The 21,445-nt window shown below is 50.2% G+C and overlaps 1 long non-coding RNA gene across 1 annotated transcript; it reads right to left on the bottom strand.

The window, feature by feature from the left end:
* Nucleotides 1–1,329: 1,329 nt before the first annotated feature.
* Nucleotides 1,330–7,093, bottom strand: LOC135978173 (uncharacterized). Its single transcript, XR_010595595.1, has 2 exons — nt 6,257–7,093; nt 1,330–3,345 (listed from the first exon to the last, which is right to left on the bottom strand). It is a non-coding gene; the product is annotated as an uncharacterized LOC135978173 (long non-coding RNA).
* Nucleotides 7,094–21,445: the final 14,352 nt, after the last annotated feature.

The raw sequence follows: 21,445 nt of genomic DNA, 5'->3' as shown, positions 1-21,445 counted from the left end.
TTCGGGCCCGGCCCGTGTCCGACCCCCCAGCTCGGCTCCGGCCCGGCCCCCGCAGCTCAGCTCGGCTCCGGCCCGGCCCGGCCTGGCTCTGCTCAACTCCAGCCCGGCCCTGGCTGAGCGGCTCGGGCCCAGCCCCCACGGCTCGGCTCCGGGTCCGGCTCGAGCCCGGCCCCGGCTGAGCGGCTCCGGGTCCGGCCCGGCCCCCGCGGGCCCGGCCCGGCCCCCGCGGCTCGGCTCCGGGCCCGGCCCCCGCGGCTCGGCTCCGGGTCTGGCCCGGCTCGGGCCCGGCCCCCCAGTTCGGCTCCAGCCCGGCCCTGGTTGAACGGCTCCGGGCCAGACCCAAGCCCCACGACCCCGGCTGGAGCTCCGGCCGGAGCGGGGCCCGATTCCTGGGGGTGGGGCTTGCGGCAAGCCATGCCCCCAGGAATTGGGCCCCGCTCTTGCTAAAGCTGGCCCTGGGGGGAAGCTCCCCGCAGTGAGGCTTAAAGGCTCTCTGCTGCAATCGGGCCTGTGAGATATTAGTCTTGCAGTATTTGTTCAGTGCTGATGGATTGGCTGTAGGAGCTGTGTCTGGGGAGTCCCCACAGAACTGCCCGGCGGAAAGAGGGGGCTGTTCAGTTCTGCTGACTTTGCAGCTGGACGCAGCCTTTTGGGTCCTAGTGCCGGTGGTGTTCCCTGTCTGTGTGCTGGGAGGGGCCATCCTGTTCTCTGTACAGCAGGGAGTGCATGTGCTGGGGCGGGGTGGGGAGACTGGGGGAAATAAGCAGTAGGGAAGGAAGGGGGTGGGATGGGGAGGAGATGGGCAGTGGGGAAGGGGTATGGGATGGGGAAGAGAAGGGGATGAGGGATGCGGGGACAGGGGAGAACCGGGAGCCCAGCATGCAGCATCCCCTTGGCAGCAGCTGAGGCTCGCCCATTAAGCAGCCCCATCGAACCCTCCCCCTGACTAGCCCCACCTGCCCTGCATCTGTACCACCCACCCACAGAGCCCCAGCTAGCTTCACTTGGACCCCCACCCCAATGAGCCCCACCTCCCCTGCACCCGCCCTCCCACTGAGCTCCCCACACCTAGACACCCCCTGCTGAGCCCCAAGCACCTTCACCTGGACCCCTCTACAGAGTCCCACTGCCCCATCAACCCCCAACGAGCCCCTGTGTATCCAGATCCCCCACTGAGCCACCTGCACCCCGACTGCTCCACCCAGAACCCTGTTAGCCCCACCTGGATCCCCCCACACTGAGCCCCTCTGTTGCCAGCACAGAGTGCCCGAGGACAGCAACAGTGGGTTCGTTGCCCGGTGTGCTTCGCGCCAATAAACACACCAGGGGGAGAAGCAAACAAAGTTTATTTGGGATCCCAAAGCGGTGCAAGGAGACTGGCAAGTCTCAAATCAAGCACATTAACAGGAACAGTTTTTCTTCTTTTATACATTTTGCAGTTAAGCCTCACCCCCCCCTTTCCCCTCTAGCCCGCCCTTTCTCCCCCCCATTCCTCCCTCTACCCCTCCCGTCCCTGGTAATAGTTAAGTCATTCTTGGCAGCTATAAGCCTAGCTTGTTAGTAACTTCTTTAAACCGTTATCTTGTCCTTTTTCCCTTCAGCCAGAAACATGCAGGCCTCATTATTACTGCTTGAGCAGGGGGTTGCACACAGATAACTGGTTGCTTACATATTCCAATTGCACCTGGCTTTTGAGGTTGATTAGAGTTTAAACATGGAAGGATAGAGTTTGGTTCACTTAGGCCTAGTGCGGGAAGGCTTCATTGACACTTTGTGGCCTTTCACCCTCCCGAGTTACCTAGGGTGATGCCTAGTGACGTCAACAACTCCCTCCTTTGAGAATACTCAACAAGCTTTTGGCTGAGTTTTCTCATATTCTGTGGACAAGATATGATTAAGTGCTATGAAGCTGGGGTTTTCAATGAGAGGGTATGCCGGGATTTTTGAGGAACGGGGGGGCACAAAGCTTACGGAGGAGCATCTTAAAACAAGCAATCAGGAGGAGGGTGACCAGGCACAGTACCACACCGGTGAGGAGGAGACGCACAAGGCCACCGCCCAGTCCTCCTAGGTTGGGCAACCAACTTCAAAGGGAATCGAAAACTGTGGGTTTCCTTTCCTGGGCCTTCCACTGCTTGAAAGCCTGTTTGGCCGACAGGACGTGCTTGTTAATGTCCTGTGAGTTTTCCGGGACCTAAGTACAACATTCATTCCCAATAAAGGCACACACCCCACCCTGGGAGGCTAAAACATAATTTAAGGCCTGTCTGTTTTTCAGGGACAGCAACCGGAGCTGGTATAGCTCTGAGTTAAGGCTCTTCTCTATGGCCAAGGTTTCATTGGCGAATGTGGTGAGAAACACAGAGAGCCTGCGATAAAATTGGGTTAGTCGTCCCACCCCATGGGATGGGAGGAGGATTATACCCAACCTGTCTCCTTCCTTAATGGGCTCTGAGGTGGCATACAAAGATTTACGCTGCCTGGGGCAGCCAGGGGTTGTCCCTTAATGCATACTGGGATTTAATGGTACAGTTTTGTCACAAGGGGGTACCCGAGGTATTTCTTCCCCTACTGAACCATCCCCAACAGATATCTGACCAATTTTGGGGGACCACCCTCCAGGGTAACCCTGCTGCGTGGTGCGGGACTTGGGAGCATACCTAGCAGTTAGAGAGGTTAAACTCTTGGGCAAAGCAAACCTTCAAGGACTTATATGTGTTTGTTTCCAAGTTAGTAGGGATCCCTTTCCAACCCACATGTGCCTGGAGGGAAATGGGAGGTAACGAAAGGAGTGTCCCTATGGCAAAGAGTACCACTGTGGCAGACCCTGGACCTGAACTCATGCTGGGCAGGTGACCCTAGGGCCTAACAATTACAATTCCCCAAATACCCACAAAATATCATTTATCAATAGTAGGCAGATTAAAAACAAAAGGACCAAGCCACCAGGTTAGGCCGGCCCTGAGAGAGTAAACACAACCAACGCTTAGAGTTTTCACGGGGAGTGCGCTGCGACTGTCCAAAGAGACCACAGGGCATTCCCAGCAGGCCTTATTGTCTTTTGAATAACAGTTTAAGTCTCAGGTCGTCGCTGGTAGTCTTTTTCCGTAGGCTGGACGGTCCACCGTTCAGGAGCGGGCACTGCCTTCAGACAGGAGTGATTGAATCCAGTTCTTGTGTCCCTTGACCTTTGCTGTTGTGTGGGAGACCAGCAGGACGGTGTGGGGTCCCTTCCACTTCTCTTGGAGAGGCTTGTCCTTCCAGGTCCAAATGAGAACGGAATCGCCTGGCTGCAAGGAATGGACAGGGGCATCCAGAGGGAGAGGCTGCAAATCTCTGGTATACCTGTGGAGAGAACAGAGAACAGCAGACAGACAGCACATGTACTGAGATAAAAAGCCACACCCCATTTCCCACTCCCCTGCCAGAACCGGTGTACCGTTCATAGGCCATGCCCTTCCAAACATAATCTCGAAGGGACTGAGCCCTAACCTGCCCTTTGGGAGAGCACGCATGTGGAGCAAAACAAGGGGTAAGGCATCAGGCCATCCGCTGAATCGATCCACCAAGACGAAAAGGTATTTGAATCCTTGGGTCCAGGGGAACTCAGTAAAGTCTATTTGCCAAACCAGCCCCGGGCCTGGGGTAGGTTCCAGAGTGGCTGATGGCACTGACACTCCAGCTCGAGGGTTGTTCTTTTGGCAGACTAGACATTCAGCCTGTACCTGGGAGGCCAGGGGTCTAAGAGCCTCCCTGCCAACGTATAATTCTTTGTTTCTTCACCAGGGTCAGTTCTTAATGTCTTTTGTAGTCAGGAATTCCTGGACTTTGTGGTTTCAATGAAGCAAGTGTTCCTTCTTCTCTTTTCCTGAAACAGTGTGGTTCAGCATCATACAGAGGAGAGGTTACTAGCACATCACCCTGTCTTTAAATAGGCTTATCATCAGTTGGAGAGTCCTCCCGAGGTGGAGGGGTCTTTTTACAGTGAGAAGCCTGGGTTCAGGTGGGCAGTCCTTGGTACTTCACAGCAGTGTTGGTGGTTAACAGGACTTGGAAAGGGCCTTTCCAGTGTGGAGCCAAAGCAGTTTTTCGTTGATGGACCTTATGTAGACTCAGTCTCCTTGTTTCAATGAATGGCAGGGCTGCTAGGGTCTTTGGGTAGCACTTCTTTTATCTGTGAGAAAAGAAACCTAACACATTTCATTAATGCCTGACAGTGTTTTGCAGATCTCATAGTTGCTTGGGCACATTCAGGCCCCCCCTTTTCTTGGCTGTCGGCCAAGTCTTAGCTCTGGGCAGTGTCCTTGGATGGTGCCAGCATCTTATCTTTGGACTGAGCTTGCTAGCTATATTTTTTCCCTCAGTTAACTCGTTCTGTTCTTTTTCCTTCTCTCCTTCTTGGCTTCTTTTAACTTACAAAGGAAACTTCCACTCTTCACTCATACACCTTTTCCCAACAATGAACACATACACATTGTCATTATGCACCCTTCCAGTAAAATAACTTCTATACAGAGCTTTGGAGCAACAAACCAGGACGAGCACACCCACTTTTGAGGAGTCCAACAAAGTTCACGAGGCTCACAGTGGCTTTAAGGCAAGGGATGAGACCCACAGCGGCAATTAACAAGTCATCCACATATTGCAGGAGGAGGACCCTGTCCTCATTGTCCCGCTCCTCCAAGTCTCTGGCCAGGGCCTGGCCGAAAAGGGTGGGGGAATTTTTAAATCCCTGGGCCAACACTGTCCAGCAAAGCTGCTTTTTAACCCTCCTTTTGTCTTCCCACTTGCTCCACTCTGGGGCTTGCATGTCTGAGGGCTCAATTGCAAGGGTCATTATCCAGGTATTCTCTGGGGGTAAGGTGAGGTTTATTTCATCTTGGGTGAAATGCAGGGTGGCTCCTAAGCAACAAAGCAGGTCCCGTCCCAGTAGAGGTGTTGGACAATCGGGGAGGAAAACCAGTTTGTGAGATAGAGTTCTGTTTCCCAAAGCACATTCCGCTGTGGCATATACTGGGCACTTGGTTCCTTTCCCTGTGGCACCCACCACAGTGAGGGACTCTGACACAGGCAGCTGCAGAGGTTGGTTTACGGCTGTTCGTGCAGCTCCAGAGTCTATTAAAAAGTCTATGTCCGAATCTCCCACCCTCATGTTTACTCGGGGTTCCAGGGGCAGGATAGTCCGTCTCCCCTGACACTCCTATTCTTGATCCTCCGCTGCCATCATAGGGGTACCTTCCCTTTCGGGGCACTCATTTTTCCAATGTCCCTCCTTCCGGCATCTGGCACACTGGTTGCGACCCAGACACCTTTCCTGTGAGCCAGGGCGCCCACGTCCTCTCATTCCCTGGCCCCTTCCACCTTCCTGGAATTTTCCCCTGCCACCAGCCTGTACTGCTGCGACCATCATTTTCGCTTGCCTCTTTTCCTTTTCTTTAGACACAACCTGATTACGCTCCACCTCAGACAGCAGGGTCCGCATAAGGACATTACAATCATCCCAGTCAGGCTTACAGCTAGCCAGGCACCCTTCAAAGACCGAGATAAACTTGCTTGGGTTCGTAGAGAATTCCCCTGCCTGTGCCTTAAAGGCTGCTAGGTCCACCGGGTTAAAAGGCACATGGGTGTAAACCTGCATAGTAGTGGCCTGATTCCTATCTGAGCCATGTCTGGACACCACGGTCTCAGTGATCAACGGATAAAATTCCACCGAGGGGGCAATCTCTGGGACCTGAGACACCTTGTCTTTATATGGTGGGGGTGTGATAGCCGAAGGGGACACCGGACCTGCCATTACAGCTGGGGGGGGGGGGGTTTCTGGGGACTAACAGTAGCTACTACCGAACCTGTCGGAGTCAAATTACACTTTTGCAAAATATCTAACCTATCTCTTAGCAACATAAACAACTGTACATACATATGTTCATTCCATTTACCCGTTTGCTGACAAAACAGAAATAATTGAAGGATCGTATTATAATTAAGTGATCCTTCCGGTGGCCACCTTACCTGGTCCTCTAGCTGATATTGAGGCCAGTCTACTGTACAGAACCTTTTCAGTTTACTTTTAACCAACGGATCCGATCCAAACACTTTCCAGTTCACCAGAATGCATTCCAAGGGTGTACACCTTACCCTGCCTGCCATACTCTGTCCCTGCCCCATAGGGAGACACTGGGTGTCCCCAGGTCATAACAGGTAGACACTGGGCGTCCCCAGGTCAAGACAGATAAAGTCCCCACTGGACTGTTCCTACCTTATCCAAGGGTCCGGTTCTGCACCGTCGCCCTATCCATGGGACCGGTTCCCCACCGTCGCCCGCAGCTGCTTCTCCACTACTCAAGCGCGTTGCACCGTTGTGCCCTCCGGGGTCGACCAAACCACGTCTCCGCCGAGGCCTCCGGTAAAGTCACCGGTGCGCGCTGGGCGTCGGTCGTTGCCGCAATCTGTTGACCTCCGAGAGGGGTCCGGGCAAGGCTAAATTTTAGCCTCGAGCCCCACGTTGGGCGCCAAAACTGTTGCCAGCACAGAGTGCCCGAGGACAGCAACAGTGGGTTCGTTGCCCGGTGTGCTTCGCGCCAATAAACACACCAGGGGGAGAAGCAAACAAAGTTTATTTGGGATCCCAAAGCGGTGCAAGGAGACTGGCAAGTCTCAAATCAAGCACATTAACAGGAACAGTTTTTCTTCTTTTATACATTTTGCAGTTAAGCCTCACCCCCCCCTTTCCCCTCTAGCCCGCCCTTTCTCCCCCCCATTCCTCCCTCTACCCCTCCCGTCCCTGGTAATAGTTAAGTCATTCTTGGCAGCTATAAGCCTAGCTTGTTAGTAACTTCTTTAAACCGTTATCTTGTCCTTTTTCCCTTCAGCCAGAAACATGCAGGCCTCATTATTACTGCTTGAGCAGGGGGTTGCACACAGATAACTGGTTGCTTACATATTCCAATTGCACCTGGCTTTTGAGGTTGATTAGAGTTTAAACATGGAAGGATAGAGTTTGGTTCACTTAGGCCTAGTGCGGGAAGGCTTCATTGACACTTTGTGGCCTTTCACCCTCCCGAGTTACCTAGGGTGATGCCTAGTGACGTCAACACCTCCACACTTGGATCCTGACGGGCTGAGCCTGCCTCCCACACCTGGTGCACCTGGCGCAGAGGGGCAGTGCCCAAAGGTGTTTCTGGGGCAGGCCCATCCCTTACAATGTGTCAGGGTCGGGTGCAGCCTCACTGTCGAGTCCCTGTCCTGGGAAGGGAGGTGGGAGGCTGCAGGGTGATCTCCCACCTCCATGCAGCCAGTGGCCTGGGCTCCCCCTGCCAGGCTGCAGCTTCCACGTTTATTTATTGACAAATAACATTTGCAGAATTTTAAAATAGTGCACAGAATTTTTAATGTTTTGGTGCTGAATTCCCTCAGGAATATGGAGTGCTGGGCAGTTGTGGGGGGGCTGTGAGAGGGGCACTAGGCAGTGGGGGGTGCTGGTTATAGGGCTCTGTGGGCCAGAGGGGCACTGGGCATGGGAGTTGCCAGGCATAAGGGGGAGGGGGGAATGGGCGGGGGGTAGTATGGCAGAGCACACTGACAGCGCACTGGCGTGGCCACATTTGCGGCACTTGCAGCAGCATTGGGAGTGGTGCATTATGGGCAGCTATCCCAGCATTCAAGTGACTGCAACGTGCTTTTCAAATGGGAGGGGTGGGGTGGAGTGTGACAGGGAGTGTGTTGTGTGTATGTGGGGGGAGAGAGAATGGGGTTTTGGGGGGCTGAGCACGTCAGCATGCTGTCTTGTAAGTTCAGACAGCAGCAGACCCCCCCTCTCCCCTGCGTCTCTCTCTCACACAGCATTGCACAGTAACGGCTTGCATGCCGGCTGTCAGAAATGGGGCTTTGAAAGGGCATTTCCGCATTCCTACAGGAATTCAAAACAGTGACAAGAGTGGCCACTTGACTTAAGGGGATTATGGGACGCTCCGGAGGCCGATCAGAGCGCAGTAACGCAACACCTCGTTCACACTGATGCCCGGGCGTTGTAGCCAAGGCGCAGCAAACGTTATTCCTCTCACCGAGGTGGAGAACCAGGCGCGCTGTAGCCACAGAGTCAGAGCGCTCTACGTGCCATGCCAGTGTGGACGGGGAGTGAGCTAGTGCACCCAGGCTCCTTTATTGCGCTGTAACTCGCAAGTGTAGCCAAGCCCTGAGTGAGCAGTCTGTGCGTCAGGGTCCGCACTTGTGAACACACCTAGCCAGCAAAGGAATTCCTGTAAGCAGGAAGTTTCCGTTTTCAACCTTCTAGGCAAAAGGTGTGTGTGTGGGCGGGGGGGGGGGGGGGGAGAGGGGGAAGAACACCCAATCCTGTTAAAGGGAAGAATGAGTGTCCAGCCTTGAAATTGGTAGCAGCTGAGAATCTAAAAGCTAGTGTCTGTTGATGCAAATTACCTGGCTGGCAGGGAGAAAAAAGACTTGCTAATAGCTATTAGCACAGAGAGCCCACCCAATCAGCCAGTTGAATTCTGTTATGCAAGAAAAATCAGGGTTTGATCCTTCAGGACAAGGAGGAAAAAGAGTACTTGATTTTGCAAAGGAAAGCCACAGGTTAACCCTAAAATGCCAAAAACCCAATGGTTTTGGGCCAAAGGTGTGGCATGACAAAAATGATTGTAAATGGACACTTGCAATGGATTTGTTGTTATTGCTAATGGTAATTTTTGTAACTAATGTCTTGCTATTAGCAAGAACTGAAAAATGTACAATGTGCCTAATCTTTTGGAAAATCCCTTGAACACGTTAAGAGTAATACATAAGAACATACTTTATGTTCAAAGACCTTGTTATCCTAATGTTTCACAGTTAATGCCTGTAAACAGCATTGGAACTTTTCACAGGGGAAAAGACATTCCAGATCTGATGTGCTGTATGAAAAGGGAAACTAAGGCACACTACCATATTGCTTTCACGGCTAAATGCCAAGATTCCTATGCTACGAACAACATTAATATCTACATTGGCTTGATGTTAATTGGGTTCCAAACATTTGCCAGAGCTTTTATGAATAAAGTAGCTATGTTCTTTAGCTCTTGGCAAGATCACATGAGACATACAGGAACCATGCTGCAAGAGCAGATTCAATCCACTATTGTTCTAACCAAGTTTTACCTTGAGTTTGTAAAGAGATTCAATCATGTTATTGAACATGACTTTGATAAACCATTTCTGTTATACACTGGTACGGCTTCTAACCCAAGACTAGCTGTAGTGAGACAGAACCCAGGATGGGGAGCTCTTGGGATGCAGTTAGGGATGTTTGTCATCCCTTCCTGCATCAACTTTGCATTTGGGGTGTGACGTTCTTGACATAATCTGTAACTGTATAGATCACTGTTGCAACCACTGTTCTATATCTGCAGCAAATATTGTATAAAGGTTGTCGTGTAAGGGGTCTATGGAGAGGTTATGGTTTGTTGGTTATGATTATGCTGTCTATATGTGTGTTTCATTTTTGTAGTTGAAGTTATGAATATTGGCTTTATATTGTCTGTATTTCAAACTTATGCTATGCTTCTGGGAGACACCCCAGACAAGTTGGTGTCAGCTCTGCCTAGCCTGCTTGATGGCCCATTAAGGACCATCAGCTATACAACTGACCCATTGAGAGAAGGCAGATACACCTTGTGACTCAGCAAAGTATGCAGGGACTTGCCCATGTGACTCCAAACTCCATTTTGCTGTAATTTTCCACAGTAAGGACAAAGAGGTGTCCTTGCACCTGGAAGAGACTATAAAAGGCAGATGCCTCATCTCCATCTTGTCTTCAATCCTGCTTCTTACCCGTGGAGGGACTTTGCTACAAATGGAAGCTCTACACAAAGGACTGATGACCCATCCCAGCTGGGGATGTTCCAGAGACTTGATTTGAACCTGCAGTTTATTCCATCATTGCTACAAGCCTGAACCAAGAACTTTCCCATTACTGTGTGTGTAATTGATTCCATTTAACCAATTCTAGCTCTCATCTATATCTTTTTCCTTTTATGAATAAACCTTTAGATTTTAGATTCTAAAGGATTGGCAACAGCGTGATTTGTGGGTAAGCTCTGATTTGGACGTTGAGCTGGGTCTGGGGCTTGGTCCTTTGGGATTGGGAGAACTTTTTTCTTTTATTGGGGTTGTGAAGGCTGGATCCCCACTTTGAACTTTAGGGTACAAATGTAGGGGCCTGCATGAAAACTTTTAAGCTTAACTACCAGCTTAGCTCTGGTTCCGCTGCCACCATTTTAATTTTTCCCTTTCTGAGAAGCCTTGAAAAACCTTCACCAATTCCCTGGTGAATACAGATCCAAACCCCTTGGATTTTAAAACAAGGAGAAATAAACCATCCCCCCTCCTTCCTCCCACCAACTCCTGGTGAACACAGATCCAATCCCCTTGGATTTAAAACAAGGAGAAATTAACCATTCCCCTCCTTCCTCCCACCAACTCCTGGTGAACACAGATCCAATCCCCTTGGATCTAAAACAAGGAGAAATTAACCATTCCCCTCCTTCCTCCCACCAACTCCTGGTGAATTAAGATCCAAACCCCTTGGATCTTAAAACAAGGAAAAATCAATCAGGTTCTTAAAAAGAAGGTTTTTAATTAAAGAAAAAGGTAAAAATTATCTTTGTAAAATTAGTATGGAAATTAACCTTACAGGGTAATTAAACTTAAAGAGCTTAGAGGATTCCCCTCTAGTCTTAGGTTCAAAGTACAGCAAACAAAGATAAACACTTTAGTAAAAGGTACATTTACAAGTTGAGAAAACAAAGGAAAACTAACACGCCTTGCCTGGCTATTTACTTACAAGTTTGAAATAGGAGAGACTTGTTTAGAAAGATGTGGAGAACCTGGATTGATGTCTGGTCCCTCTCAGTCCCGAGAACGAACACACTCCCAAACAAAGAACACAAACAACAACCTTCCCCCCCCCCCCCCCCCCCCAAGATTTGAAAGTATCTTGTCCCCTTATTGGTCCTTTAGGTCAGATGCCAGCCAGGTTACCTGAGCTTCTTAACCCTTTACAGGGAAAAGGATTTTGGAGTCTTTGGCCAGGAGGGATTTTATAGTACTGTACACAGGACAGCTGTTACCCTTCCCTTTATAGTTATGACACGCCCCCCAAATCACAGATAGTGTTGGACGTTTGGTTTCACACTGGCTGTGATTTTTTTCTGGAGTTTTAGGAGAAAACAGAGTTAATAAGACACATGTACCTTTAGACATACTACTGATTATATAAAAACTAACAATATGTTTTATTTTAAGAACAATTGTTAATCAGTTAACTCTGGGAAACTTTTCCGGGAGAGTGCATTAGCCACTTTGTTAGAAGCTCCTGAAATGTGTTGTATTTTAAAATTAAAATTTTGGAGAGCTAAACTTCACCGAAGAAGTTTTTTGTTATTTCCCTTGGCGGTATGAAGCCACTGTAGCGCAGCATGGTCTGTTTGTAGTTGGAAACGCCGTTCCCAAACATATGGGCGTAGCTTTTCCAGCGCGTACACAATGGCATAGCATTTCTTTTTGCTGATTGACCAATGGCTTTCCCTCTCAGACAGTTTCTTACTGAGAAACACGACAGGATGGAATTTTTGATCCGGTCCTTCCTGCATTAAAACTGCTCCCACGCCTCGCTCGGACGCATTTGTGGTTACTAGGAACAGTTTGTTAAAGTTTGGGGCCCTTAGTACAGGGTCAGACATGAGTGTTGCCTTAAGCTGGTTAAAGGCCTTTTGACACTCATCAGTCCACTGAACTGCATTTGGCTGTTTCTTTTTGGTTAGGTCTGTCAGCGGGGCGGCGATTTGGCTGTAGTGGGGTACAAATTGCCTATAATATCCAGCCAAGCCTAAGAAGGATTGGACCTGTTTTTTAGACTTTGGAACCGGCCACTTTTGGATAGCATCCACTTTGGCCTGTAGGGGATTTATAGTTTCTTGACCCACCTGGTGCCCCAGGTAAGTTACTCTGTTTTGGCCTATTTGACACTTTTTAGCCTTAACAGTTAGTTCTGCCTGCTGGATGCGCTCGAAAACTTTTTTCAGGTGCTCCATGTGCTCTGCCCATGAATCAGAAAAAATGGCCACATTACTGAGGTAGGCAACTGCAGATTCTCCCAATCCCGCTAGGAGACCATCTACAAGTTTTTGGAAGGTGGCGGGTGCATTTCGCAACCCGAAAGGGAGTACATTGAATTCATACACCCCTGCCTGGGTGACGAAGGCTGACCTTTCCTTAGCGGGTTCATCTAGTGGTACTTGCCAGTACCCCTTGGTTAAGTTTAAAGTAGAGATGAATTGGGCATGTCCCAATTTCTTCAATAGCTCATCTGTGCGTGGCATTGGATAGTTGTCAGGACGAGTTACAGCATTTAGCTTACGGTAGTCCACGCAAAAGCGTATTTCCCCATCTGGTTTGGGAACTAGAACCACTGGAGATGCCCATGCACTCTTAGTGGGGCGACTTATACCCATCTGTAGCATGTCCTGGATCTCCTTCGTATAGCAGTTTTGGCATGAGGTGACTCCCGGTAGGGTGGGGTTCTAATAGGGTGAGCATTACCTGTGTCAATGGAGTGGTATGCCCGTTCTGTCCAGCCTGGAGTGGCTGAGAAAATTGGTGCAAAGCTTGTGCACAGCTCCTTGATCTGCTGTCGCTGCAGACGTCCAAGGGTCGTGGAGAGGTTCACCTCTTCTACGCCACCATCCTTTTTTTCTTCGTAGTAGACACCTTCAGGCCATTCCACGTCATCTGTTTCCTGGGCTGTAAACTGGCAAACGTTTAATTCTCTGGAATAAAAGGGCTTAAGGGAATTAACATGGTATACCTTAGGCTTTATGTTGGAGGTGGGGGAGGCTATGAGATTGTTAACAGCTTCTAGGCGCTCCTGGACCGTGAATGGTCCTTCCCACGATGCTTCCATTTTATGGGCCTGGAGCGCCTTTAAGACCATGACTTGGTCTCCTACTTTGAAGGACCGTTCTCTGGAATGTTTATCATACCAGGCCTTTTGCTCTTCCTGAGCATTCTTTAGGTTTTCTTTAGCAAGGGCTAAAGAGTGTCGGAGGGTGCTTTGTAGGTTGCTTACAAAGTCTAGAATGTTAGTTCCTGGAGAAGGCGTAAACCCCTCCCATTGCTGCTTTACCAACTGTAATGGCCCCTTAACCTCGCGGCCATACACAAGTTCAAATGGTGAAAACCCTAAACTGGGATGTGGTACAGCCCTGTAGGCAAAAAGCAACTGCTGCAACACTAGGTCCCAATCATTGGAGTGTTCATTTACGAATTTACGTATCATGGCCCCCAAAGTTCCATTAAACCTCTCCACCAGGCCATTGGTTTCATGGTGGTAAGGGGTGGCAACCAAGTGATTCACCCCATGAGCTTCCCACAGGTTTTCCATGGTCCCTGCCAGGAAATTAGTTCCCGAATCTGTAAGGATGTCGGAGGGCCAACCTACCCTGGCAAAAATGTCTGTTAATGCCTGGCACACACTTTTAGCCCTGGTGTTGCTTAAGGGTACTGCTTCCGGCCATCGGGTAGCAAAATCCATGAAAGTCAGTACGTACTGCTTTCCTCTGGGTGTCTTCTTTGGGAAAGGACCCAGAATATCCACAGCTACGCGCTGAAATGGGACCTCAATTATGCGTAGTGGCTGGAGAGGGGCTTTAACCTGGTCTTGGGGCTTTCCCACTCGTTGGCACACCTCACAAGACCGGACATATTTAGCAACGTCCTTGCCCATTCCCTCCCAGTGGAAGGACTTCCCCAACCGGTCTTTGGTTCTGTTCACCCCAGAATGACCACTGGGATGATCATGGGCTAAGCTCAAGAGCTTTACCCGATACTTAGTGGGAACTACCAACTGTCTTTGAGGATGCCAATCTTCCTGGTGCCCACCAGAAAGAGTCTCCTTGTATAAAAGTCCTTGTTCTACAACAAACCGGGATTGGTTCGAAGAGCTGAGAGGCGTTGGGGTGCTCCGTGCCGCCACCCAAGCTTTCTGAAGGCTGTCATCTGCTTCCTGCTCGGCCTGGAACTGTTCCCTTGATGCTGGAGACATCAGTTCCTCCTTGGACTGTGGACTGGGGCTTGGTCCCTCTGGAAGTGATGCAGGTGCTGGGGCTGTTTCCATTGACTGTGGTCCGCTGGTGCACTATGTGGTATCTCAGGCTCTGGCTGAGCCTCTTGGGTAGGGTTATCTGCTGCTTCCGCCAGGTCAGGCTCGCTGGTGCCCTCTGGCGTTGGAGTTGTAGATGGGTTTGCAAGCGCTGGACTCAGTGCTGGCAATGGTCCTGGTGCTGGTTGCGTTGCCAGTTCCGGTTCTGGGACTGGCTTTGGCTGGGTCTCTGGGATTGGATCCACTACGGCTGTTGCAGTCGTTGGCAGGGGATCCTGTTCCACCACCTTTGTCTGGGTCTCTGGTAACCCAGACGGGGCCCTGGTGGACGGCTTAGGAACAGGGATGGGGGTGAAAGCTTGCTTAGCCTTGGCTAGTTCCAGATCATGTTTCCTTTCTTTTTCTCTCTCCTCCATCTCTTTTTCTTTCATCTCCATCTCTCTCTTGTGGGCCTCCTCTTTGGCTTTCTCTTCTCTGTCTCTCAGCTCTATCTCTTTTTCTTTCAGCTCCATAGCTCTCTTGTGGGCCTCCTCTTTGGCTTTTTCTTCTTTTGTAGTCATTTTCCTGTTTTTTTGTGCTGGGTCACCCCCTCTGCAGTTGACTGAAACTGGGAAGCTCTCAGCTCTGGCTGCTGCTGAGTTAACAGAGACTTTCTAACTAGCTACTCCCGAGGATGTAAAAAGAAAAAAAAACAATTCAGCTTCTAAATTCCCTTTCCCTTTGTTTGCCCATTTGAACACTTCTCTTAACAAAGGACCTGTTAAAAAAACTTAACACCTCTGCCTTCAGGCAAGGAGAGATAAGATATGCATCTATCTACCTCCAGCTCGACTTTCCAAGCAGCTAGAAGGAAAAAAAAAATCTCACTGGCTTTTGGGTTTAAAATGATCCCACCACTCTACCACCATGTCAAGGCTGGATCCCCACTTTGAACTTTAGGGTACAAATGTAGGGGCCTGCATGAAAACTTCTAAGCTTAACTACCAGCTTAGCTCTAGTTCCGCTGCCACCATTTCAATTTTTCCCTTTCTGAGAAGCCTTGAAAAACCTTCACCAATTCCCTGGTGAATACAGATCCAAACCCCTTGGATTTTAAAACAAGGAGAAATTAACCATCCCCCCTCCTTCCTCCCACCAACTCCTGGTGAACACAGATCCAATCCCCTTGGATCTAAAAGAAGGAGAAATTAACCATTCCCCTCCTTCCTCCCACCAACTCCTGGTGAATCAAGATCCAAACCCCTTGGATCTTAAAACAAGGAAAAATCAATCAGGTTCTTAAAAAGAAGGTTTTTAATTAAAGAAAAAGGTAAAAATCATCTCTGTAAAATCAGTATGGAAATTAACCTTACAGGGTAATCAAACTTAAAGAGCTCAGAGGACTCCCCTCTAGTTTTAGGTTCAAAGTACAGCAAACAAAGATAACCACTCTAGTAAAAGGTACATTTACAAGTTGAGAAAACAAAGGAAAACTAACACGCCTTGCCTGGCTATTTACTTACAAGTTTGAAATAGGAGAGACTTGTTTAGAAAGATGTGGAGAACCTGGATTGATGTCTGGTCCCTCTCAGTCCCGAGAACGAACACACTCCCAAACAAAGAACACAAACAACAACCTTCCCCCCCCCCCAAGATTTGAAAGTATCTTGTCCCCTTATTGGTCCTTTAGGTCAGATGCCAGCCAGGTTACCTGAGCTTCTTAACCCTTTACAGGGAAAAGGATTTTGGAGTCTCTGGCCAGGAGGGATTTTATAGTACTGTACACAGGACAGCTGTTACCCTTCCCTTTATAGTTATGACAGGGGTATTGGTTTTCATAACCATTCATCCCCATAACGAGTGGCACTGGTAGTGATACTGGGAAACTGGAGTGTCTAAGGGAATTGCTGGTGTGACTTGTGGTTAGCCAGTGGAGAAAAACCAAAGTCCTCTCTGTCTGGCTGGTTTGGTTTGCCTTAGAGGTGGGAAGACCCCAGCCCTGGGCTGTAAGTGCCCTGCTTGAAGCGATTTGTCCTGAACTGGCACTCTCCGTTGGGTCCCGCCAGAATCGCCTCGTCACAGCCTGGCTGAGAATTCCCAGCAGCAACAACTGAAGGGCAACACAGTCAGACTCCCCAATAGGCAGCGTTGGTTCTAGGAGCCCTGGCCAGGGTGTTCTCCTGGGTTCGATGGTAACCCTGCCCCACCGTGCAGGCTGGGGCAAGTCACGGAGCTCTCTGGGCTTCAGTTTCCCCAGGTGTCCAATGAGTAGAATTCCTACCTCCCAGGAGGGCGGTGGAGCTTCATTAATCAGGGGGAGTAAATGATGCCAAGAGCCTCCTACCCAGGGGACGTAGAAATGAATTCTGCCAGAGATCTCCCTAGGCCAATCTAATTCACGGGGGAGGCACTCAGGTCTGTGGGGATGGGCAACAGGATCAGAGCTTGGGAGAGACAGAGAGAAAAGTGCAAAGCCAAATTCCCAGTTTGACTTTTTCTGTACTCTCCTGCAGCTTCACCTCCTCTGACTCCACCTGGGTCTCAGCTGCTTTCTTCTTCAGGGACAAGTGCGTCCACCTTCTTGGTGAGGAAACTGTTCTCTCCTCATCGCTATCTGCCATCGAGGTGTCAGATTGGCTACAGACACAGAGTCTTTTCATGCCTGATAGGATGGTCCATGAGAATTTGCTTCTCTGGGGCTTCTCTGGCAAGGCCTGTTCTTGCTGGCTGAGGACAGAGCATGCCTCAATTGCTGCAGGTTGGACGAACACTTTGTGCACGTAGATCTCTCTCTGCAACCTAGAGGCGAGTCTTTGGAAAAAGGAACGAAGCCTGGAGTAGAAAGAAGGAGGAAATGGGTTTTTCTGTCATTCTCTAAAGGAAGGGAATTAGTTTGCCCAGGATTCACAGATCCAAGAGACTGGTCTTTTGAATCCATCTGCGCCTCTAATAGCCAGCACTGGTTCATACAACCAAGAACATAAGCAACACAAGACCGCCCAGACTGGGTCAAACCAAAGGTCCATCTAGTCCAGTATCCTGTCTTCCGACAGTAGCCAGTGCCCCAGAGGGAATGAATGATTTAGTTGGGAATTGGTCCTGCTTTGAGCAGGGGGTTGGACTAGATGACCTCCTGAGGTCCCTTCCAACCCTGATATTCTATGATTCTATGAATGAACAGGGAATCGTCAAGTGATCCATTCCTGTTGCTCATTTCCGGCTCCTCGCAAACAGAGGTTAGGGACACCATCCCTATCCATCCAGGCTAATAGCCATTAATAGACCTCTCCTGCATAAATTTATCGAGGTCATTTTTGAAAGCTGTTATAGTCTTGGCCTTCACAACGTCCTCCAGCAAAGAGTTCCACTGGTTAACTGTGCGTCGTTTGAAAAAATACTTCCTTTTGTTTGTGTGAAACCTGCTGCTTATTAACAAAGACTTCAAAGGGGGAACTAGGATGTGAACCAAGGACCACTCGATCTGCAGTCAAACACTCTACCCCTGAACTCTACCCCAGCTGAAGGTGAAGACACATGGGACCATGGTGAAACAGGAATTCTTCTGGGGACGTTCTAGGGCCTGAGTTATGCAGGGGGTCAGACTAGATGATCAGGGCTGGCCTTAGAGCCGTTGAAACTATGAATTTATGAAGCTAAAGTTGGCTGTAACTGCTAGTGTGAAGGTTGCTGCTCCTCTCCAAGAGGAGATGCTTTGTCTGAGGTTTCCTTGGGGAGAGGCACCAGGATCCCTGTTCCCTCTTTCTCATAACCTTCCTTGGACAGAGCACATCACAGGTTCTCCCCTTTTGTTCTCTAACAGGAAACCTCCATCCACCAGATCTGTAATTCCTCCCATCCTAGCACAGTCGCTGGCTACATTTCCTAGCCTGACTCTCACCCCATGGATCTCACACCTCCTCTGCCATTGGGCAGACATTGAAACAACAAAGGTCAGTTTCTATTTTCTTTGGTCATTGCCTGAGTCTAGTTGCAAAACTGCTTCATTATTAACCCCACTCCTTTGTGCACAGAATGTTGGGACTCTGGGAACAGATAGGGCCAAGCTGAAAACCAATAAACCTCTGTTCCCAGAGAACCCAGGAAAAGGAACAAAAAATTGTCATCCAGAAGGTTTGAGGGTCTGGAAGGATGGATTAGCAGCTGCAAATATGTTGACTGATTTTAGTAGCGTGGGGAAAATAACCAGTAAACTTTAAATGTAGAACTTCCCATACTATTTATAACATCCAGTCAGAAGTTGGGCCACCAACACAATAACAAAGAAATCACACCGAGACCCATGACAAATGTAGGCTAAAGTTTATTTAAACCCCGTTCCTGGAAAGGAATTGCAGGGGGGAATTTACACATCTATTGTATATAGCCCAATGGGGGCATAGTAGAATTTGTAGAGAGTTTTGAAGTCTATCTCCATGAGATTATTTCTGAGAGAACTGCCAAGATGACAGCCAGGGGATGGGAGTGGAGCCGTATCACTTTCAATAGCTTAAGATTTCTTTCTTCTGCATTATTTGATCTCATTTATGTGTGTTTCAGTCATGTAAATTCTGAGATAGATATTGTCTCAATACACATACATTAGCCAATCATTACATGAGACAAAAGGTTTAGATTCACAACTTGAAGGCAAGGAATGTATTGAGGCAACTCCAAGGAAAATACTATTTATGGAGATATCAATCTAAATTCTACACGAGTTTTGTTATCTTCCCTTTAGGTTCTATCCATGGAAATTCACCCATACTCGTCTGCTGAAAGATCAAATAATGGAAATCTGCCTCCAGAGAACGTGGAAGGCTAACACAGAAGGGGAACTGAAAGATGCCCACATTCAAATCAAAACGGGATGTTGAGAACTGACTGTTGCAACGCTGGCCCCCACCAGTCCCTAGGACAGGGGTGGCCAACCTGAGCCTGAGAAGGAGCCAGAATTTACCAATGAACATTGCCAAAGAGCCACAGGAATATGTCAGCAGCCCCCCATCCACTAACCCCCTCCAGCCCCCAGCACCTCCCGCCCACCGCCAGCCCCGCCAATCACCCGCAACAATCAGCTGTTTTGCAGTGCACAGGAGGCTCTGGTGAGGAGGGGGGAGGAGCGAGGGCATGGCAGGCTCGGGGGAAGGGGCTGGGGCCTTGGGGGAAGGGGTGGGGTGGTGGCAGGACCTGGGGCAGAGCAGGGGGTTGAGCAGTGAGCACCCCGCAGCATATTGGAAAGTTAGCAGTTGTAGCTCCAGCCTCGGAGTCAGCGCCTATGCACGGAGCCACAAAGTAACCTCTGAAGAACCGCATGTGGCTCCGGAGGCACAGGTTGGTCACCCCTGCCCTAGGAAAAGGAGACACCAACCTGTCGTGTGCGATCTAATGAGCAGGAAAAGAATCTGGGAGCCTAGAGCACCCAGAAGGAAAAATTAGTGGGTGTTTAGCACCCACTGGCAGCGAAGCTCTGCCCTGCCCGCAGTGCATCTCGCCCGCCAGCGGCCCCACTGAGCAAGTCCTCCCGCTCCCTCCCAGCACTTCCTGCCCACTGCAAAACAGCTCTTTCATGGAATTCAGGATGCTCCGGGAGGGTAGGGGAGGAGCGGGGACATGGCATACTTGGGGGAGGAGATGGGGAAGAGGCGGGGTGGGGGTTGGGGAAAGGGGTGCGATAGAAGCGGGACGGGGGTGGAGCAGGGACAAGAAGAGAGGGGGCCGGGGGTTAGAGGAAGAGGTTGATTTGGGGGTGCGGCCGGGGCAGAGCAGGGGCGGGAAAAGGTGGGGCGGAGCTTTGGGGAAGGGGTGGAGTGGGGGCGGGGCCTGGGGCAGAGCGGGAGTTGAGCACCCACTGGCCAGAGGGGAAGTCGGTGCCTACTGAGGGGATGGACAAAGGACTGATAGAATCATAGAATATCCGGGTTGGAAGGGACCTCAGGAGGTATCTAGTCTAACCCCCTGCTCATGGCAGGACCAATCCCCAACTAAATCATCCCAGCCAGGGCTTTGTGAAGCCTGACCTTAAAAATCTCTAAGCATGGAGATTCCACCACCTCCCTAGAGAACCCAGTCCAGTGCTTCACCACCCTCCTATTAGGAAATTGTGTTTCCTAATATCCAACCTAGACCTCCCCCACTGCAACTTGAGACCATTGCTCCTTGTTCTGTCATCTGCCACCACTGAGAACAGCCGAGCTCCATCCTCTTTGGAACCCCCCTTTCAGGTAGTTGAAAGCAGCTATCAAATCCCCCCTCACTCTTCTCTTCTGTAGACTAAATAAGCCCAGTTCCCTCAGCCAATCCTCATATGTCATATGCCCCAGCCCCCTAATCATTTTCCTTCCCCTCCGCTGGACTCTCTCCAATTTGTCCACATCCTTTCTGTAGTGAGGGGCCCCAAACTGGACACAATACTCCAGGCGTGGCCTCACCAGTGCCGAATAGAGGGGAATGATCACCTCCCTCGATCTGCTGGCAATGCTCCTACTAATGCAGCCCAATATGCCGTTAGCCTTCTTGGCAACAAGGGCACACTGCTGACTCAAATCCAGCTGCTTGTGCATTGTAATCCTCAGGTCCCTTTCTGCAGAACTGCTGCTTAGCCAGTCAGTCCCCAGCCTGTAGCGGGGCATGGGATTCTTCCGTCCAAAATGCAGGACTCTGCACAACCTCATCAGATTTTTTTTGGCCCAATCCAGTTTGTGTAGGTCACTCTGGACCCTATCCCTACCCTCCAGGGTATCTACCTCTCCCCCAAGCTTAGTGTCATCTGCGAACTTGCTGAGGGTGCAATCCATGCCATCATCCAGATCATTAATGAAGATGTTGACTAAAACCAGCCCCAGGACTGACCCATGGGAAAGCAGGGGAGGGAGTGGAGGAGAGGAGGCACAGGGTGAGCGGAAGGGACTCCACAGAGCGGCAGTGTAGTGCAGGAGAGGGGGAACTCAGCCTAGCAGCGATGGGGGCTTGGAGAAGGGGCTAAGCAGATACAGGAAGAGATGGAGCACAGGAGCTGCCCCCCCCCAGCCCTGTGCTCCTCGCCGCACCCCCATGCCGCCCCAGCCCTGGGCTCTCCCCCCCCCCCACACCCTGCCACCCCAGCTCTGGGCTCCCCCCTACCCCTCCACCATTGCCCCCCACACACCTCCTGCCGCCCCAGCCCTGGGCTCTCCCCCCGCACCTGCATCTTCCTTCCGCCACAGCCCTGGGTCATTGGTAACTCGCTCCCAGGGCAGGTCATTCAGCAGGAATTTTGGATGTGCACAGAACACAGACAGGATTGGTTCCCATATGGTTACAGAACTGCAGTAAAGTGGA

The sequence above is a fragment of the Chrysemys picta genome, unplaced genomic scaffold (assembly GCF_011386835.1).
Source record: "Chrysemys picta bellii isolate R12L10 unplaced genomic scaffold, ASM1138683v2 scaf154, whole genome shotgun sequence".
NCBI lineage: Eukaryota > Metazoa > Chordata > Testudines > Emydidae > Chrysemys > Chrysemys picta.
Note: the sequence above shows the minus strand (reverse complement) of the source record. Positions and strands in the feature narration are given on the sequence as shown.